Source organism: Vicugna pacos, unplaced genomic scaffold, assembly GCF_048564905.1.
Source record: "Vicugna pacos unplaced genomic scaffold, VicPac4 SAC-SAT, whole genome shotgun sequence".
Taxonomy (NCBI): Eukaryota; Metazoa; Chordata; class Mammalia; order Artiodactyla; family Camelidae; genus Vicugna; species Vicugna pacos.
In genome coordinates this window covers 26,812,483-26,831,718 of record NW_027328721.1, presented here as the reverse complement: position 1 = coordinate 26,831,718, position 19,236 = coordinate 26,812,483, and positions in this window count along the sequence as shown.

Here is a 19,236-nt window from a genome sequence, read left to right as displayed (position 1 = left end):
GTCTCTCGAGCTCCCCCACGCACTGACAATTGTTCCGGAATCCTGAGCGTGGGGAGGTTCCACCAACGGTCGGCAGCGCGTGGGTTCTAACGGAATGCCTAAGCTCGTCTCCCCTGAGGGTTTTCCTAATGTTTCTGAGCCAGGGAAGTCTAGGGGTGATTGCAGAATATCCCAGTGACCGAGGCTGCCTCCCCAAGGTCAGGGAAGGTATTTCCCGGACTTCCCCGAACAGGGAACACCTGTGACTGAGGAGAGCTGCGTGGAGTTGTCTCTCGAGCTCCCCCACGTACTGACAATGGTTCCGGAATCCTGAGCGTGGGGAGGTTCCACCATGGTCGGCAGCGCGTGGGTTCAAACGGAATGCCTAAGCTCGTCTCCCCTGAGGGTTTTCCTAATGTTTCTGTGCCAGGGAATGCTAGGGGTGATATCAGGATATCCCAGTGACCGAGGCTGCCTCCCCAATGTCAGGGAAGTTATTTCCCGGACTTCCCCGAACAGGGAAAACCTGTGACTGAAGAGAGCTGCGTGGAGCTGTCTCTCGAGCTCCCCCACGCACTGACAATGGTTCCGGAATCCTGAGTGTGGGGAGGTTCCACCAACGGTCGGCAGCGCGTGGGTTCTAACTGAATGCCTAAGCTCGTCTCCCCTGAGGGTTTTCCAAATGTCTCTGTGCCAGGGAGTGCTAGGGGTGATTGCAGGCAATCCCAGTGACCGAGGCTGCCTCCACAAGGTCAGGGAAGGTATTTCCCAGTCTTCCCCGCACAGGGAACACCTGTGACTGAAGAGAGCTGCGTGGAGTTGTCTCTCGAGCTCCCACACGCACTGACAATTGTTGCGGAATCCTGAGCGTGGGGAGGTTCCACCAACGGTCGGGAGCGCGTGGGTTCTAACGGAATGCCTAAGCTCGTCTCCCCTGAGGGTTTTCCTAATGTCTCTGTGCCAGGGAATGCTAGGGGTGATTGCAGGCAATCCCAGTGACCGAGGCTGCCTCCCCAAGGTCAGGGAAGGTATTTCCCGGACTTCCCTGAACAGGGAACACCTGTGACTGAAGAGAGCTGCGTGGAGTTGTCTCTCGAGCTCCCCCACGCACTGACAATGGTTCCGGAATCCTGAGCATTGGGAGGTTCCACCAGCGATCGGCAGCGCGTGGGTTCTAACGGAAAGCCTAAGCTCGTCTCCCCTGAGGGTTTTCCTAAAGTCTCTGTGCCAGGGAATGCTAGGGGTGATTGCAGGATATCCCAATGACCGAGGCTGCCTCCCCAAGTTGAGGGAAGTTATTTCTCGGACTTCCCCGAACAGGGAACACCTGTGACTGAAGAGAGCTGCGTGGAGTTGTCTCTCGAGCTCCCCCACGCACTGACAATGGTTCCGGAATCCTGAGTGTGGGGAGGTTCCACCAACTGTCGGCAGCGCGTGGGTTCTAACAGAATGCTTAAGCTCGTCTCCCCTGAGGGTTTTCCAAATGTCTCTGTGCCAGGGAGAGCTAGGGGTGATTGCAGGCAATCCCAGTGACCGAGGCTGCCTCCCCAAGGTCAGGGAAGGTATTTCCCGGTCTTCCCCGCACAGGGAACACCTGTGACTGAAGAGAGCTGCGTGGAGTTGTCTCTCGAGCTCCCCCACGCACTGACAATTTTTGCGGAATCCTGAGCGTGGGGAGGTTCCACCAACGGTCGGCAGCGCGTGGGTTCTAACGGAAGGCCTAAGCTCGTCTCCCCTGAGGGTTTTCCTAATATCTCTGTGCCAGGGAATGCTAGGGGTGATTGCAGGGTATCCCAATGACCGAGGCTGCCTCCCCAAGGTGAGGGAAGTTATTTCCCGGACTTCCCCGAACAGGGAACACCTGTGACTTAAGAGAGCTGCGTGGAGTTGTCTCTCGAGCTCCCCCACGCACTGACAATGGTTCCGGAATCCTGAGCGTGTGTAGGTTCCACCAACGGTCGACAGCGCGTGGGTTCTAACGGAAGGCCTAAGCTCGTCTCCCCTGAGGGTTTTCCTAATGTCTCTGTGCCAGGGAATGCTAGGGGTGATTGCAGGCAATCCCAGTGACCGAGGCTGCCTCCCCAAGGTGAGGGAAGGTATTTCCCGGACTTCCCTGAACAGGGAACACCTGTGACTGAAGAGAGCTGCGTGGAGTTGTCTCTCGAGCTCCCCCACGCACTGACAATGGTTCCGGAATCCTGAGCATTGGGAGGTTCCACCAGCGATCGGCAGCGCGTGGGTTCTAACGGAAAGCCTAAGCTCGTCTCCCCTGAGGGTTTTCCTAAAGTCTCTGTGCCAGGGAATGCTAGGGGTGATTGCAGGATATCCCAATGACCGAGGCTGCCTCCCCAAGTTGAGGGAAGTTATTTCCCGGACTTCCCCGAACAGGGAACACCTGTGACTGAAGAGAGCTGCGTGGAGTTGTCTCTCGAGCTCCCCCACGCACTGACAATGGTTCCGGAATCCTGAGCGTGGAGAGGTTCCACCAACGGTCGGCAGCGCGTGGGTTCTAACGGAATGCCTAAGCTCGTCTCCCCTGAGGGTTTTCCTAATGTTTCTGAGCCAGGGAAGTCTAGGGGTGATTGCAGAATATCCCAGTGACCGAGGCTGCCTCCCCAAGGTCAGGGAAGGTATTTCCCGGACTTCCCCGAACATGGAACACCTGTGACTGAGGAGAGCTGCGTGGAGTTGTCTCTCGAGCTCCCCCACGTACTGACAATGGTTCCGGAATCCTGAGCGTGGGGAGGTTCCACCATGGTCGGCAGCGCGTGGGTTCAAACGGAATGCCTAAGCTCGTCTCCCCTGAGGGTTTTCCTAATGTTTCTGTGCCAGGGAATGCTAGGGGTGATATCAGGATATCCCAGTGACCGAGGCTGCCTCCCCAATGTCAGGGAAGTTATTTCCCGGACTTCCCCGAACAGGGAAAACCTGTGACTGAAGAGAGCTGCGTGGAGCTGTCTCTCGAGCTCCCCCACGCACTGACAATGGTTCCGGAATCCTGAGTGTGGGGAGGTTCCACCAACGGTCGGCAGCGCGTGGCTTCTAACGGAATGCCTAAGCTCGTCTCCCCTGAGGGTTTTCCAAATGTCTCTGTGCCAGGGAGTGCTGGGGGTGATTGCAGGCAATCCCAGTGACCGAGGCTGCCTCCACAAGGTCAGGGAAGGTATTTCCCAGTCTTCCCCGCACAGGGAACACCTGTGACTGAAGAGAGCTGCGTGGAGTTGTCTCTCGAGCTCCCCCACGCACTGACAATGGTTCCGGAATCCTGAGCGTGTGTAGGTTCCACCAACGGTCGACAGCGCGTGGGTTCTAACGGAAGGCCTAAGCTCGTCTCCCCTGAGGGTTTTCCTAATGTCTCTGTGCCAGGGAATGCTAGGGGTGATTGCAGGCAATCCCAGTGACCGAGGCTGCCTCCCCAAGGTGAGGGAAGGTATTTCCCGGACTTCCCTGAACAGGGAACACCTGTGACTGAAGAGAGCTGCGTGGAGTTGTCTCTCGAGCTCCCCCACGCACTGACAATGGTTCCGGAATCCTGAGCATTGGGAGGTTCCACCAGCGATCGGCAGCGCGTGGGTTCTAACGGAAAGCCTAAGCTCGTCTCCCCTGAGGGTTTTCCTAAAGTCTCTGTGCCAGGGAATGCTAGGGGTGATTGCAGGATATCCCAATGACCGAGGCTGCCTCCCCAAGTTGAGGGAAGTTATTTCCCGGACTTCCCCGAACAGGGAACACCTGTGACTGAAGAGAGCTGCGTGGAGTTGTCTCTCGAGCTCCCCCACGCACTGACAATGGTTCCGGAATCCTGAGTGTGGGGAGGTTCCACCAACTGTCGGCAGCGCGTGGGTTCTAACAGAATGCCTAAGCTCGTCTCCCCTGAGGGTTTTCCAAATGTCTCTGTGCCAGGGAGAGCTAGGGGTGATTGCAGGCAATCCCAGTGACCGAGGCTGCCTCCCCAAGGTCAGGGAAGGTATTTCCCGGTCTTCCCCGCACAGGGAACACCTGTGACTGAAGAGAGCTGCGTGGAGTTGTCTCTCGAGCTCCCCCACGCACTGACAATTTTTGCGGAATCCTGAGCGTGGGGAGGTTCCACCAACGGTCGGCAGCGCGTGGGTTCTAACGGAAGGCCTAAGCTCGTCTCCCCTGAGGGTTTTCGTAATGTCTCTGTGCCAGGGAATGCTAGGGGTGATTGCAGGATATCCCAATGACCGAGGCTGCCTCCCCAAGGTGAGGGAAGTTATTTCCCGGACTTCCCCGAACAGGGAACACCTGTGACTGAAGAGAGCTGCGTGGAGTTGTCTCTCGAGCTCCCCCACGCACTGACAATGGTTCCGGAATCCTGAGCGTGTGTAGGTTCCACCAACGGTCGACAGCGCGTGGGTTCTAACGGAAGGCCTAAGCTCGTCTCCCCTGAGGGTTTTCCTAATGTCTCTGTGCCAGGGAATTCTAGGGGTGATTGCAGGATATCCCAGTGACCGAGGCTGCCTCCCCAAGGTCAGGGAAGGTATTTCCCGGACTTCCCCGAACAGGGAAAACCTGTGACTGAAGAGAGCTGCGTGGAGTTGTCTCTCGAGCTCCCCCACGCACTGACAATGGTTGCGGAATCCTGAGCGTGGGGAGGTTCCACCAAAGGTCGGCAGCGCGTGGGTTCTAACGGAATGCCTAAGCTCGTCTCCCCTGAGTGTTTTCCTAATGTCTCTGTGCCAGGGAATGCTAGGGGTGATTGCAGGATATCCCAGTGACCGAGGCTGCCTCCCCAAGTTCAGGGAAAGTATTTCCCGGACTTCCCCGAACAGGGAACACCTGTGACTGAAGAGAGCTGCGTGGAGTTGTCTCTCGAGCTCCCCCACGCACTGACAATGGTTCCGGAATCCTGAGCGTGGGGAGGTTCCACCAACGGTCGGCAGCGCGTGGGTTCTAACGGAATGCCTAAGCTCGTCTCCCCTGAGGGTTTTCCAAATGTCTCTGTGCCAGGGAATGCTAGGGGTGATTGCAGGCAATCCCAGTGACCGAGGCTGCATCCCCAAGGTCAGGGAAGGTATTTCCCGGACTTCCCCGAACAGGGAACACCTGTGACTGAAGCGAGCTGCGTGGAGATGTCTCTCGTGCTCCCCCACGCACTGACAATGGTTCCGGAATCCTGAGCGTTGGGAGGTTCCACCAACGGTCGGTAGCGCGTGGGTTCTAACGGAATGCCTAAGCTCGTCTCCCCTGAGGGTTTTCCTAATGTCTCTGTGCCAGGGAATGCTAGGGGTGATTGCAGGCAATCCCAGTGACCGAGGCTGCCTCCCCAAAGTCAGGGAAGGTATTTCCCGGACTTCCTCGAACAGGGAACACCTGTGACTTAAGAGAGCTGCGTGGAGTTGTCTCTCGAACTCCCCCACGCACTGACAATGGTTCCGGAATCCTGAGCGTGGGGAGGTTCCACCAACGGTCGGCAGCGCGTGGGTTCTAACGGAATGCCTAAGCTCGTCTCCCCTGAGGGTTTTCCTAATGTCTCTGTGCCAGGGAATGCTAGGGGTGATTGCAGGATATCCCAGTGACCGAGGCTGCCTCCCCAAAGTCAGGGAAGGTATTTCCCGGACTTCCCCGAACAGGGAACAACTGTGACTTAAGAGAGCTTCGTGGAGTTGTCTCTCGAAATCCCCCACGCACTGACAATGGTTCCGGTATCCTGAGCGTGGGGAGGTTCCACCAACGGTCGGCAGCGCGTGGGTTCTAACGGAATGCCTAAGCTCGTCTCCCCTGAGGGTTTTCCTAATATCTCTGTGCCAGGGAATGCTAGGGGTGATTGCAGGATATCCCAGTGACCGAGGCTGCCTCCCCAAGGTCAGGGAAGGTATTTCCCGGACTTCCCCTAACAGGGAACACCTGTGACTGAAGAGAGCTGCGTGGAGTTGTCTCTCGAGGTCCCCCACGCACTGACAATGGTTCCGGAATCCTGAGCGTGGGGAGGTTCCACCAAAGGTCGGCAGCGCGTGGGTTCTAACGGAATGCCTAAGCTCGTCTCCCCTGAGGGTTTTCCTAATGTCTCTGTGCCAGGGAATGCTAGGGGTGATTGCAGGCAATCCCAGTGACCGAGGCTGCCTCCCCAAGGTCAGGGAAGGTATTTCCCGGACTTCCCCGAACAGGGAACACCTGTGACTGAAGAGAGCTGCGTGGAGTTGTCTCTCGAGCTCCCCCACACACTGACAATGTTTCCGGAATCCTGAGCGTGGGGAGGTTCCACCAACGGACGGCAGCGCGTGGGTTCTAACGGAGTGCATAAGCTCGTCTCCCCTGAGGGTTTTCCTAATGTCTCTGTGCCAGGGAATGCTAGGGGTGATTGCAGGATATCCCAGGGACCGAGGCTGCCTCCCCAAGGTCAGGGAAGTTATTTCCCGCACTTCCCCGATCAGGGAACACCTGTGACTGAAGAGAGCTGCGTGGAGTTGTCTCTCGAGCTCCCCCACGCACTGACAATGGTTCCGGAATCCTGAGCGTGGGGAGGTTCCACCAACGGTCGGCAGCGCGTGGGTTCTAACGGAATGCCTAAGCTCGTCTCCCCTGAGGGTTTTCCTAATGTCTCTGTGCCAGGGAATGCTACGGGTGATTGCAGGATATCCCAGGGACCGAGGCTGCCTCCCCAAAGTCAGGGAAAGTATTTCCCGGACTTCCCCGAACAGGGAAAACCTGTGACTGAAGAGAGCTGCGTGGAGTTGTCTCTCGAAATACCCCACGCACTGACAATAGTTTCGGAATCCTGAGCGTGGGGAGGTTCCACCAACGGTCGGCAGCGCGTGGGTTCTAACGGAATGCCTATGCTCGACTCCCCTAGGGTTTTCCAAATGTCTCTGTGCCAGGAAATGCTAGGGGTGATTGCAGGATATCCCAGTGACCGAGGCTGCCTCCCCAAGGTCAGGGAAGGTATTTCCCGGACTTCCCCGAACAGGAAACACCTGTGACTGAAGAGAGCTGCGTGGAGTTGTCTCTCGAGCTCCCCCACGCACTGACAATGGTTCCGGAATCCTGAGCGTTGGGAGGTTCCACCAACGGTCGGCAGCGCGTGGGTTCTAACGGAATGCCTAAGCTCGTCTCCCCTGAGGGTTTTCCTAATATCTCTGTGCCAGGGAATGCTAGGGGTGATTGCAGGATATCCCAGTGACCGAGGCTGCCTCCCCAAGGTCAGGGAAGCTATTTCCCGGACTTCCCCGAACAGGGAACACCTGTGACTGAAGAGAGCTGCGTGGAGATGTCTCTCGAACTCCCCCACGCACTGACAATGTTTCCGGAATCCTGAGCGTGGGGAGGTTCCACCATCGGTCGGCAGCGCGTGGGTTCTAACGGAATGCCTAAGCTCGTCTCCCCTGAGGGTTTTCCTAATGTCTCTGTGCCAGGGAATGCTAGGGGTGATTGCAGGCAAACCCAGAGACCGAGGCTGCCTCCCCAAAGTCAGGGAAAGTATTTCCCGGACTTCCCCGAACAGGGAACACCTGTGACTTAAGAGAGCTGCGTGGAGTTGTCTCTCGAACTCCCCCATGCACTGACAATGGTTCCGGAATCCTGAGCGTGGGGAGGTTCCACCAACGGTCGGCAGCGCGTGGGTTCTAACGGAATGCCTAAGCTCGTCTCCCCTGAGGGGTTTCCTAATATCTCTGTGCCAGGGAATGCTAGGGGTGATTGCAGGATATCCCAGTGACCGAGGCTGCCTCCCCAAGGTCAGGGAAGGTATTTCCCGGACTTCCCCGAACAGGGAACACCTGTGACTGAAGAGAGCTGCGTGGAGTTGTCTCTCGAGCTCCCCCACGCACTGACAATGGTTCCGGAATCCTGAGCGTGGGGAGGTTCCACCAACGGACGGCAGCGCGTGGGTTCTAACGGAATGCTTAAGCTCGTCTCCCCTGAGGGTTTTCCTAATGTCTCTGTGCCAGGGAATGCTAGGGGTGATTGCAGGCAAACCCAGAGACCGAGGCTGCCTCCCCAAAGTCAGGGAAAGTATTTCCCGGACTTCCCCGAACAGGGAACACCTGTGACTTAAGAGAGCTGCGTGGAGTTGTCTCTCGAACTCCCCCACGCACTGACAATGGTTCCGGAATCCTGAGCGTGGGGAGGTTCCACCAACGGTCGGCAGCGCGTGGGTTCTAACGGAATGCCTAAGCTCGTCTCCCCTGAGGGGTTTCCTAATATCTCTGTGCCAGGGAATGCTAGGGGTGATTGCAGGATATCCCAGTGACCGAGGCTGCCTCCCCAAGGTCAGGGAAGGTATTTCCCGGACTTCCCCGAACAGGGAACACTTGTGACTGAAGAGAGCTGCGTGGAGTTGTCTCTCGAGCTCCCCAACGCACTGACAATGGTTCCGGAATCCTGAGCGTGGGGAGGATCCGCCAACGGTCGGCAGCGCGTGGGTTCTAACGGAATGCCTAAGCTCGTCTCCCCTGAGGGTTTTCCTAATGTCTCTGTGCCAGGGAATGCTACGTTTGATTGCAGGATATCCCAGGGACCGAGGCTGCCTCCCCAAAGTCAGGGAAGGTATTTCCCGGACTTCACCGAACAGGGAAAACCTGTGACTGAAGAGAGCTGCGTGGAGTTGTCTCTCGAACTACCCCACGCACTGACAATGGTTTCGGAATCCTGAGCGTGGGGAGGTTCCACCAACGGTCGGCAGCGCGTGGGTTCTAACGGAATGCTTATGCTCGACTCCCGTAGGGTTTTCCAAATGTCTCTGTGCCAGGGAATGCTAGGGGTGATTGCAGGATATCCCAGTGACCGAGGCTGCCTCCCCAAGGTCAGGGAAGGTATTTCCCGGACTTCCCCGAACAGGGAACACCTGTGACTGAAGAGAGCTGCGTGGAGTTGTCTCTCGAGCTCCCCCACGCACTGACAATGGTTCCGGAATCCTGAGCGTGGGGAGGTTCCACCAACGGTCGGCAGCGCGTGGGTTCTAACGGAATGCCTAAGCTCGTCTCCCCTGAGGATTTTCCTAATATCTCTGTGCCAGGGAATGCTAGGGGTGATTGCAGGATATCCCAGTGACCGAGGCTGCCTCCCCAAGTTCAGGGAAGCTATTTCCTGGACTTCCCCGAACAGGGAACACCTGTGACTGAAGAGAGCTGCGTGGAGTTGTCTCTCGAACTCCCCCACGCACTGACAATGTTTCCGGAATCCTGAGCGTGGGGAGGTTCCACCAACGGTCGGCAGCGCGTGGGTTCTAACGGAATGCCTAAGCTCGTCTCCCCTGAGGGTTTTCCTAATGTCTCTGTGCCAGGGAATGCTAGGGGTGATTGCAGGCAATACCAGTGACCGAGGCTGCCTCCCCAAGTTCAGGGAAGGTATTTCCTGGACTTCCCCGAACAGGGAACACCTGTGACTGAAGAGAGCTGCGTGGAGTTGTCTCTCGAGCTCCCCCACGCACTGACAATGGTTCCGGAATCCTGAGCGTGGGGAGGTTCCACCATCGGTCTGTAGCGCGTGGGTTCTAACGGAATGCCTAAGCTCGTCTCCCCTGAGGGATTTCCTAATGTCTCTTTGCCAGGGAATGCTAGGGGTGATTGCAGGCAATCCCAGAGACCGAGGCTGCCTCCCCAAAGTCAGGGAAAGTATTTCCCGGACTTCCCCGAACAGGGAACACCTGTGACTTAAGAGAGCTGCGTGGAGTTGTCTCTCGAACTCCCCCACGCACTGACAATGGTTCCGGAATCCTGAGCGTGGGGAGGTTCCACCAACGGTCGGCAGCGCGTGGGTTCTAACGGAATGCCTAAGCTCGTCTCCCCTGAGGGGTTTCCTAATATCTCTGTGCCAGGGAATGCTAGGGGTGATTGCAGGATATCCCAGTGACCGAGGCTGCCTCCCCAAGGTCAGGGAAGGTATTTCCCGGACTTCCCCGAACAGGGAACACCTGTGACTGAAGAGAGCTGCGTGGAGTTGTCTCTCGAGCTCCCCAACGCACTGACAATGGTTCCGGAATCCTGAGCGTGGGGAGATTCCGCCAACGGTCGGCAGCGCGTGGGTTCTAACGGAATGCCTAAGCTCGTCTCCCCTGAGGGTTTTCCTAATGTCTCTGAGCCTGGGAATGCTAGGGGTGATTGCAGGCAATCCCAGTGACCGAGGCTGCCTCCCCAAAGTCAGGGAAGATATTTCCCGGACTTCCCCGAACAGGGAACACCTGTGACTGAAGAGAGCTGCGTGGAGTTGTCTCTCGAGCTCCCCCACGCACTGACAATGTTTCCGGAATCCTGAACGTGGGGAGGTTCCACCAACGGTCGGCAGCGCGTGGGTTCTAACAGAATGCCTAAGCTCGTCTCCCCTGAGGGGTTTCCTAATGTCTCTGTGCCAGGGAATGTTAGGGGTGATTGCAGGATATCCAAGTGACCGAGGCTGCCTCCCCAAGGTCAGGGAAGGTATTTCCCGGACTTCCCCGAACAGGGAACACCTGTGACTGAAGAGAGCTGCGTGGAGTTGTCTCTCGAGCTCCCCCACGCACTGACAATGGTTCCGGAATCCTGAGCGTGGGGAGGTTCCACCAACGGTCGGCAGCGCGTTGGTTCTAACAGAATGCCTAAGCTCGTCTCCCCTGAGGGTTTTCCTAATGTCTCTGTGCCAGGGAATGCTAGGGGTGATTGCAGGATATCCCAGTGACCGAGGCTGCCTCCCCAAGGTCAGGGAAGCTATTTCCCGGACTTCCCCGAACAGGGAACACCTGTGACTGAAGAGAGCTGCGTGGAGTTGTCTCTCGAGCTCACCCACGCACTGACAATGGTTCCGGAATCCTGAGCGTGGGGAGGTTCCACCAACGGTCGGCAGCGCGTTGGTTCTAACAGAATGCCTAAGCTCGTCTCCCCTGAGGGTTTTCCTAATGTCTCTGGGCCAGGGAATGCTAGGGGTGATTGCAGGATATCCCAGTGATCGAGGCTGCCTCCCCAAGGTAAGGGAAGCTATTTCCCGGAATTCCCCGAACAGGGAACACCTGTGACTGAAGAGAGCTGCGTGGAGTTGTCTCTCGAGCTCCCCCACGCACTGACAATCGTTCCGGAATCCTGAGCGTGGGGAGGTTCCACCAACGGTCGGCAGCGCGTGGGTTCTAACGGAATGCCTAAGCTCGTCTCCCCTCAGGATTTTCCTAATGTCTCTGTGCCAGGGAATGCTAGGGGTGATTCCAGGATATCCCAATGACCGAGGCTGCCCCCCAAGGTGAGGGAATTATTTCCCGGACTTCCCCGAACAGGGAACACCTGTGACTGAAGAGAGCTGCGTGGAGTTGTCTCTCGAGCTCCCCCACGCACTGACATAGGTTCCGGAATCCTGAGCGTGGGTAGGTTCCACCAACGGTCGACAGCGCGTGGGTTCTTACGGAAGGCCTAAGCTCGTCTCCCCTGAGGGTTTTAATAATGTCTCTGTGCCAGGGAATGCTAGGGGTGATTGCAGGATATCCCAGTGACCGAGGCTGCCTCCACAAGTCATGGAAGGTATTTCCCGGAGTTCCCCGAACAAGGAACACCTGTGACTGAAGAGAGCTGCGTGGAGTTTTCTCTCGAACTCACCCACGCACTGACAATGTTTCTGGAATCTTGAGCGTGTGGAGGTTCCACCAACGGTCGGCAGCGCGTGGGTTCTAACGGAAGGCCTAAGCTCGTCTCCCCTGAGGGTTTTCCTAATGTCTCTGTGCCAGGGAATGCTAGGGGTGATTGCAGGATATCCCAATGACCGAGGCTGCCTCCCCAAGTTGAGGGAAGTTATTTCCCGGACTTCCCCGAACAGGGAACACCTGTGACTGAAGAGAGCTGCGTGGAGTTGTCTCTCGAGCTCCCCCACGCACTGACAATGTATCCGGAATCCTGAGCGTGGGTAGGTTCCTCCAACGGTCGACAGCGCGTGGGTTCTAACGGAAGGCCTAAGCTCGTCTCCACTGAGGGTTTTCCTAATATCTCTGTGCCAGGGAATGCTAGGGGTGATTGCAGGATATCCCAGTGACCGAGGCTGCCTCCCCAAAGTCAGGGAAGGTATTTCCCGGACTTCTCCGAACAGGGAACACCTGTGACTGAAGAGAGCTGCGTGGAGTTGTCTCTCGAGCTCCCCCACGCACTGACAATTGTTCCGGAATCCTGAGCGTGGGGAGGTTCCACCAACGGTCGGCAGCGCGTGGGTTCTAACGGAATGCCTAAGCTCGTCTCCCCTGAGGGTTTTCCTAATGTTTCTGAGCCAGGGAAGTCTAGGGGTGATTGCAGAATATCCCAGTGACCGAGGCTGCCTCCCCAAGGTCAGGGAAGGTATTTCCCGGACTTCCCCGAACAGGGAACACCTGTGACTGAGGAGAGCTGCGTGGAGTTGTCTCTCGAGCTCCCCCACGTACTGACAATGGTTCCGGAATCCTGAGCGTGGGGAGGTTCCACCATGGTCGGCAGCGCGTGGGTTCAAACGGAATGCCTAAGCTCGTCTCCCCTGAGGGTTTTCCTAATGTTTCTGTGCCAGGGAATGCTAGGGGTGATATCAGGATATCCCAGTGACCGAGGCTGCCTCCCCAATGTCAGGGAAGTTATTTCCCGGACTTCCCCGAACAGGGAAAACCTGTGACTGAAGAGAGCTGCGTGGAGCTGTCTCTCGAGCTCCCCCACGCACTGACAATGGTTCCGGAATCCTGAGTGTGGGGAGGTTCCACCAACGGTCGGCAGCGCGTGGGTTCTAACTGAATGCCTAAGCTCGTATCCCCTGAGGGTTTTCCAAATGTCTCTGTGCCAGGGAGTGCTAGGGGTGATTGCAGGCAATCCCAGTGACCGAGGCTGCCTCCACAAGGTCAGGGAAGGTATTTCCCAGTCTTCCCCGCACAGGGAACACCTGTGACTGAAGAGAGCTGCGTGGAGTTGTCTCTCGAGCTCCCACACGCACTGACAATTGTTGCGGAATCCTGAGCGTGGGGAGGTTCCACCAACGGTCGGGAGCGCGTGGGTTCTAACGGAATGCCTAAGCTCGTCTCCCCTGAGGGTTTTCCTAATGTCTCTGTGCCAGGGAATGCTAGGGGTGATTGCAGGCAATCCCAGTGACCGAGGCTGCCTCCCCAAGGTCAGGGAAGGTATTTCCCGGACTTCCCTGAACAGGGAACACCTGTGACTGAAGAGAGCTGAGTGGAGTTGTCTCTCGAGCTCCCCCACGCACTGACAATGGTTCCGGAATCCTGAGCATTGGGAGATTCCACCAGCGATCGGCAGCGCGTGGGTTCTAACGGAAAGCCTAAGCTCGTCTCCCCTGAGGGTTTTCCTAAAGTCTCTGTGCCAGGGAATGCTAGGGGTGATTGCAGGATATCCCAATGACCGAGGCTGCCTCCCCAAGTTGAGGGAAGTTATTTCTCGGACTTCCCCGAACAGGGAACACCTGTGACTGAAGAGAGCTGCGTGGAGTTGTCTCTCGAGCTCCCCCACGCACTGACAATGGTTCCGGAATCCTGAGTGTGGGGAGGTTCCACCAACTGTCGGCAGCGCGTGGGTTCTAACAGAATGCCTAAGCTCGTCTCCCCTGAGGGTTTTCCAAATGTCTCTGTGCCAGGGAGAGCTAGGGGTGATTGCAGGCAATCCCAGTGACCGAGGCTGCCTCCCCAAGGTGAGGGAAGGTATTTCCCGGACTTCCCTGAACAGGGAACACCTGTGACTGAAGAGAGCTGCGTGGAGTTGTCTCTCGAGCTCCCCCACGCACTGACAATGGTTCCGGAATCCTGAGCATTGGGAGGTTCCACCAGCGATCGGCAGCGCGTGGGTTCTAACGGAAAGCCTAAGCTCGTCTCCCCTGAGGGTTTTCCTAAAGTCTCTGTGCCAGGGAATGCTAGGGGTGATTGCAGGATATCCCAATGACCGAGGCTGCCTCCCCAAGTTGAGGGAAGTTATTTCCCGGACTTCCCCGAACAGGGAACACCTGTGACTGAAGAGAGCTGCGTGGAGTTGTCTCTCGAGCTCCCCCACGCACTGACAATGGTTCCGGAATCCTGAGCGTGGAGAGGTTCCACCAACGGTCGTCAGCGCGTGGGTTCTAACGGAATGCCTAAGCTCGTCTCCCCTGAGGGTTTTCCTAATGTTTCTGAGCCAGGGAAGTCTAGGGGTGATTGCAGAATATCCCAGTGACCGAGGCTGCCTCCCCAAGGTCAGGGAAGGTATTTCCCGGACTTCCCCGAACATGGAACACCTGTGACTGAGGAGAGCTGCGTGGAGTTGTCTCTCGAGCTCCCCCCGTACTGACAATGGTTCCGGAATCCTGAGCGTGGGGAGGTTCCACCATGGTCGGCAGCGCGTGGGTTCAAACGGAATGCCTAAGCTCGTCTCCCCTGAGGGTTTTCCTAATTTTTCTGTGCCAGGGAATGCTAGGGGTGATATCAGGATATCCCAGTGACCGAGGCTGCCTCCCCAATGTCATGGAAGTTATTTCCCGGACTTCCCCGAACAGGGAAAACCTGTGACTGAAGAGAGCTGCGTGGAGCTGTCTCTCGAGCTCCCCCACGCACTGACAATGGTTCCGGAATCCTGAGTGTGGGGAGGTTCCACCAACGGTCGGCAGCGCGTGGGTTCTAACGGAATGCCTAAGCTCGTCTCCCCTGAGGGTTTTCCAAATGTCTCTGTGCCAGGGAGTGCTGGGGGTGATTGCAGGCAATCCCAGTGACCGAGGCTGCCTCCACAAGGTCAGGGAAGGTATTTCCCAGTCTTCCCCGCACAGGGAACACCTGTGACTGAAGAGAGCTGCGTGGAGTTGTCTCTCGAGCTCCCCCACGCACTGACAATGGTTCCGGAATCCTGAGCGTGTGTAGGTTCCACCAACGGTCGACAGCGCGTGGGTTCTAACGGAAGGCCTAAGCTCGTCTCCCCTGAGGGTTTTCCTAATGTCTCTGTGCCAGGGAATGCTAGGGGTGATTGCAGGCAATCCCAGTGACCGAGGCTGCCTCCCCAAGGTGAGGGAAGGTATTTCCCGGACTTCCCTGAACAGGGAACACCTGTGACTGAAGAGAGCTGCGTGGAGTTGTCTCTCGAGCTCCCCCACGCACTGACAATGGTTCCGGAATCCTGAGCATTGGGAGGTTCCACCAGCGATCGGCAGCGCGTGGGTTCTAACGGAAAGCCTAAGCTCTTCTCCCCTGAGGGTTTTCCTAAAGTCTCTGTGCCAGGGAATGCTAGGGGTGATTGCAGGATATCCCAATGACCGAGGCTGCCTCCCCAAGTTGAGGGAAGTTATTTCCCGGACTTCCCCGAACAGGGAACACCTGTGACTGAAGAGAGCTGCGTGGAGTTGTCTCTCGAGCTCCCCCACGCACTGACAATGGTTCCGGAATCCTGAGTGTGGGGAGGTTCCACCAACTGTCGGCAGCGCGTGGGTTCTAACAGAATGCCTAAGCTCTTCTCCCCTGAGGGTTTTCCAAATGTCTCTGTGCCAGGGAGAGCTAGGGGTGATTGCAGGCAATCCCAGTGACCGAGGCTGCCTCCCCAAGGTCAGGGAAGGTATTTCCCGGTCTTCCCCGCACAGGGAACACCTGTGACTGAAGAGAGCTGCGTGGAGTTGTATCTCGAGCTCCCCCACGCACTGACAATTTTTGCGGAATCCTGAGCGTGGGGAGGTTCCACCAACGGTCGGCAGCGCGTGGGTTCTAACGGAAGGCCTAAGCTCGTCTCCCCTGAGGGTTTTCCTAATATCTCTGTGCCAGGGAATGCTAGGGGTGATTGCAGGGTATCCCAATGACCGAGGCTGCCTCCCCAAGGTGAGGGAAGTTATTTCCCGGACTTCCCCGAACAGGGAACACCTGTGACTTAAGAGAGCTGCGTGGAGTTGTCTCTCGAGCTCCCCCACGCACTGACAATGGTTCCGGAATCCTGAGCGTGTGTAGGTTCCACCAACGGTCGACAGCGCGTGGGTTCTAACGGAAGGCCTAAGCTCGTCTCCCCTGAGGGTTTTCCTAATGTCTCTGTGCCAGGGAATGCTAGGGGTGATTGCAGGCAATCCCAGTGACCGAGGCTGCCTCCCCAAGGTGAGGGAAGGTATTTCCCGGACTTCCCTGAACAGGGAACACCTGTGACTGAAGAGAGCTGCGTGGAGTTGTCTCTCGAGCTCCCCCACGCACTGACAATGGTTCCGGAATCCTGAGCATTGGGAGGTTCCACCAGCGATCGGCAGCGCGTGGGTTCTAACGGAAAGCCTAAGCTCGTCTCCCCTGAGGGTTTTCCTAAAGTCTCTGTGCCAGGGAATGCTAGGGGTGATTGCAGGATATCCCAATGACCGAGGCTGCCTCCCCAAGTTGAGGGAATTTATTTCCCGGACTTCCCCGAACAGGGAACACCTGTGACTGAAGAGAGCTGCGTGGAGTTGTCTCTCGAGCTCCCCCACGCACTGACAATGGTTCCGGAATCCTGAGCGTGGAGAGGTTCCACCAACGGTCGGCAGCGCGTGGGTTCTAACGGAATGCCTAAGCTCGTCTCCCCTGAGGGTTTTCCTAATGTTTCTGAGCCAGGGAAGTCTAGGGGTGATTGCAGAATATCCCAGTGACCGAGGCTGCCTCCCCAAGGTCAGGGAAGGTATTTCCCGGACTTCCCCGAACATGGAACACCTGTGACTGAGGAGAGCTGCGTGGAGTTGTCTCTCGAGCTCCCCCACGTACTGACAATGGTTCCGGAATCCTGAGCGTGGGGAGGTTCCACCATGGTCGGCAGCGCGTGGGTTCAAACGGAATGCCTAAGCTCGTCTCCCCTGAGGGTTTTCCTAATGTTTCTGTGCCAGGGAATGCTAGGGGTGATATCAGGATATCCCAGTGACCGAGGCTGCCTCACCAATGTCAGGGAAGTTATTTCCCGGACTTCCCCGAACAGGGAAAACCTGTGACTGAAGAGAGCTGCGTGGAGCTGTCTCTCGAGCTCCCCCACGCACTGACAATGGTTCCGGAATCCTGAGTGTGGGGAGGTTCCACCAACGGTCGGCAGCGCGTGGGTTCTAACGGAATGCCTAAGCTCGTCTCCCCTGAGGGTTTTCCAAATGTCTCTGTGCCAGGGAGTGCTGGGGGTGATTGCAGGCAATCCCAGTGACCGAGGCTGCCTCCACAAGGTCAGGGAAGGTATTTCCCAGTCTTCCCCGCACAGGGAACACCTGTGACTGAAGAGAGCTGCGTGGAGTTGTCTCTCGAGCTCCCCCACGCACTGACAATGGTTCCGGAATCCTGAGCGTGTGTAGGTTCCACCAACGGTCGACAGCGCGTGGGTTCTAACGGAAGGCCTAAGCTCGTCTCCCCTGAGGGTTTTCCTATTGTCTCTGTGCCAGGGAATGCTAGGGGTGATTGCAGGCAATCCCAGTGACCGAGGCTGCCTCCCCAAGGTGAGGGAAGGTATTTCCCGGACTTCCCTGAACAGGGAACACCTGTGACTGAAGAGAGCTGCGTGGAGTTGTCTCTCGAGCTCCCCCACGCACTGACAATGGTTCCGGAATCCTGAGCATTGGGAGGTTCCACCAGCGATCGGCAGCGCGTGGGTTCTAACGGAAAGCCTAAGCTCGTCTCCCCTGAGGGTTTTCCTAAAGTCTCTGTGCCAGGGAATGCTAGGGGTGATTGCAGGATATCCCAATGACCGAGGCTGCCTCCCCAAGTTGAGGGAAGTTATTTCCCGGACTTCCCCGAACAGGGAACACCTGTGACTGAAGAGAGCTGCGTGGAGTTGTCTCTCGAGCTCCCCCACGCACTGACAATGGTTCCGGAATCCTGAGTGTGGGGAGGTTCCACCAACTGTCGGCAGCGCGTGGGTTCTAACAGAATGCCTAAGCTCGTCTCCCCTGAGGTTTTTCCAAATGTCTCTGTGCCAGGGAGAGCTAGGGGTGATTGCAGGCAATCCCAGTGACCGAGGCTGCCTCCCCAAGGTCAGGGAAGGTATTTCCCGGTCTTCCCCGCACAGGGAACACCTGTGACTGAAGAGAGCTGCGTGGAGTTGTCTCTCGAGCTCCCCCACGCACTGACAATTTTTGCGGAATCCTGAGCGTGGGGAGGTTCCACCAACGGTCGGCAGCGCGTGGGTTCTAACGGAAGGCCTAAGCTCGTCTCCCCTGAGGGTTTTCGTAATGTCTCTGTGCCAGGGAATGCTAGGGGTGATTGCAGGATATCCCAATGACCGAGGCTGCCTCCCCAAGGTGAGGGAAGTTATTTCCCGGACTTCCCCGAACAGGGAACACCTGTGACTGAAGAGAGCTGCGTGGAGTTGTCTCTCGAGCTCCCCCACGCACTGACAATGGTTCCGGAATCCTGAGCGTGTGTAGGTTCCACCAACGGTCGACAGCGCGTGGGTTCTAACGGAAGGCCTAAGCTCGTCTCCCCTGAGGGTTTTCCTAATGTCTCTGTGCCAGGGAATTCTAGGGGTGATTGCAGGATATCCCAGTGACCGAGGCTGCCTCCACAAGGTCAGGGAAGGTATTTCCTGGACTTCCCCGAACAGGGAAAACCTGTGACTGAAGAGAGCTGCGTGGAGTTGTCTCTCGAGCTCCCCCACGCACTGACAATTGTTCCGGAATCCTGAGCGTGGGGAGGTTCCACCAACGGTCGGCAGCGCGTGGGTTCTAACGGAATGCCTAAGCTCCTCTCCCCTGAGGGTTTTCCTAATGTTTCTGTGCCAGGGAATGCTAGGGGTGATTGCAGGCAATCCCAGTGACCGAGGCTGCATCCCCAAAGTCAGGGAAGGTATTTCCCGGACTTCCCCGAACAGGGAACACCTGTGACTGAAGAGAGCTGCGTGGAGTTGTCTCTCGAGCTCCCCCACGCACTGACAATGGTTCCGGAATCCTGAGCGTGGGGAGGTTCCACCAACGGTCGACAGCGCGTGGGTTCTAACGGAAGGCCTAAGCTCGTCTCCCCTGAGGGTTTTCCTAATGTCTCTGTGCCAGGGAATGCTAGGGGTGATTGCAGGCAATCCCAGTGACCGAGGCTGCCTCCCCAAGGTGAGGGAAGGTATTTCCCGGACTTCCCTGAACAGGGAACACCTGTGACTGAAGAGAGCTGCGTGGAGTTGTCTCTCGAGCTCCCCCACGCACTGACAATGGTTCCGGAATCCTGAGCATTGGGAGGTTCCACCAGCGATCGGCAGCGCGTGGGTTCTAACGGAAAGCCTAAGCTCTTCTCCCCTGAGGGTTTTCCTAAAGTCTCTGTGCCAGGGAATGCTAGGGGTGATTGCAGGATATCCCAATGACCGAGGCTGCCTCCCCAAGTTGAGGGAAGTTATTTCCCGGACTTCCCCGAACAGGGAACACCTGTGACTGAAGAGAGCTACGTGGAGTTGTCTCTCGAGCTCCCCCACGCAC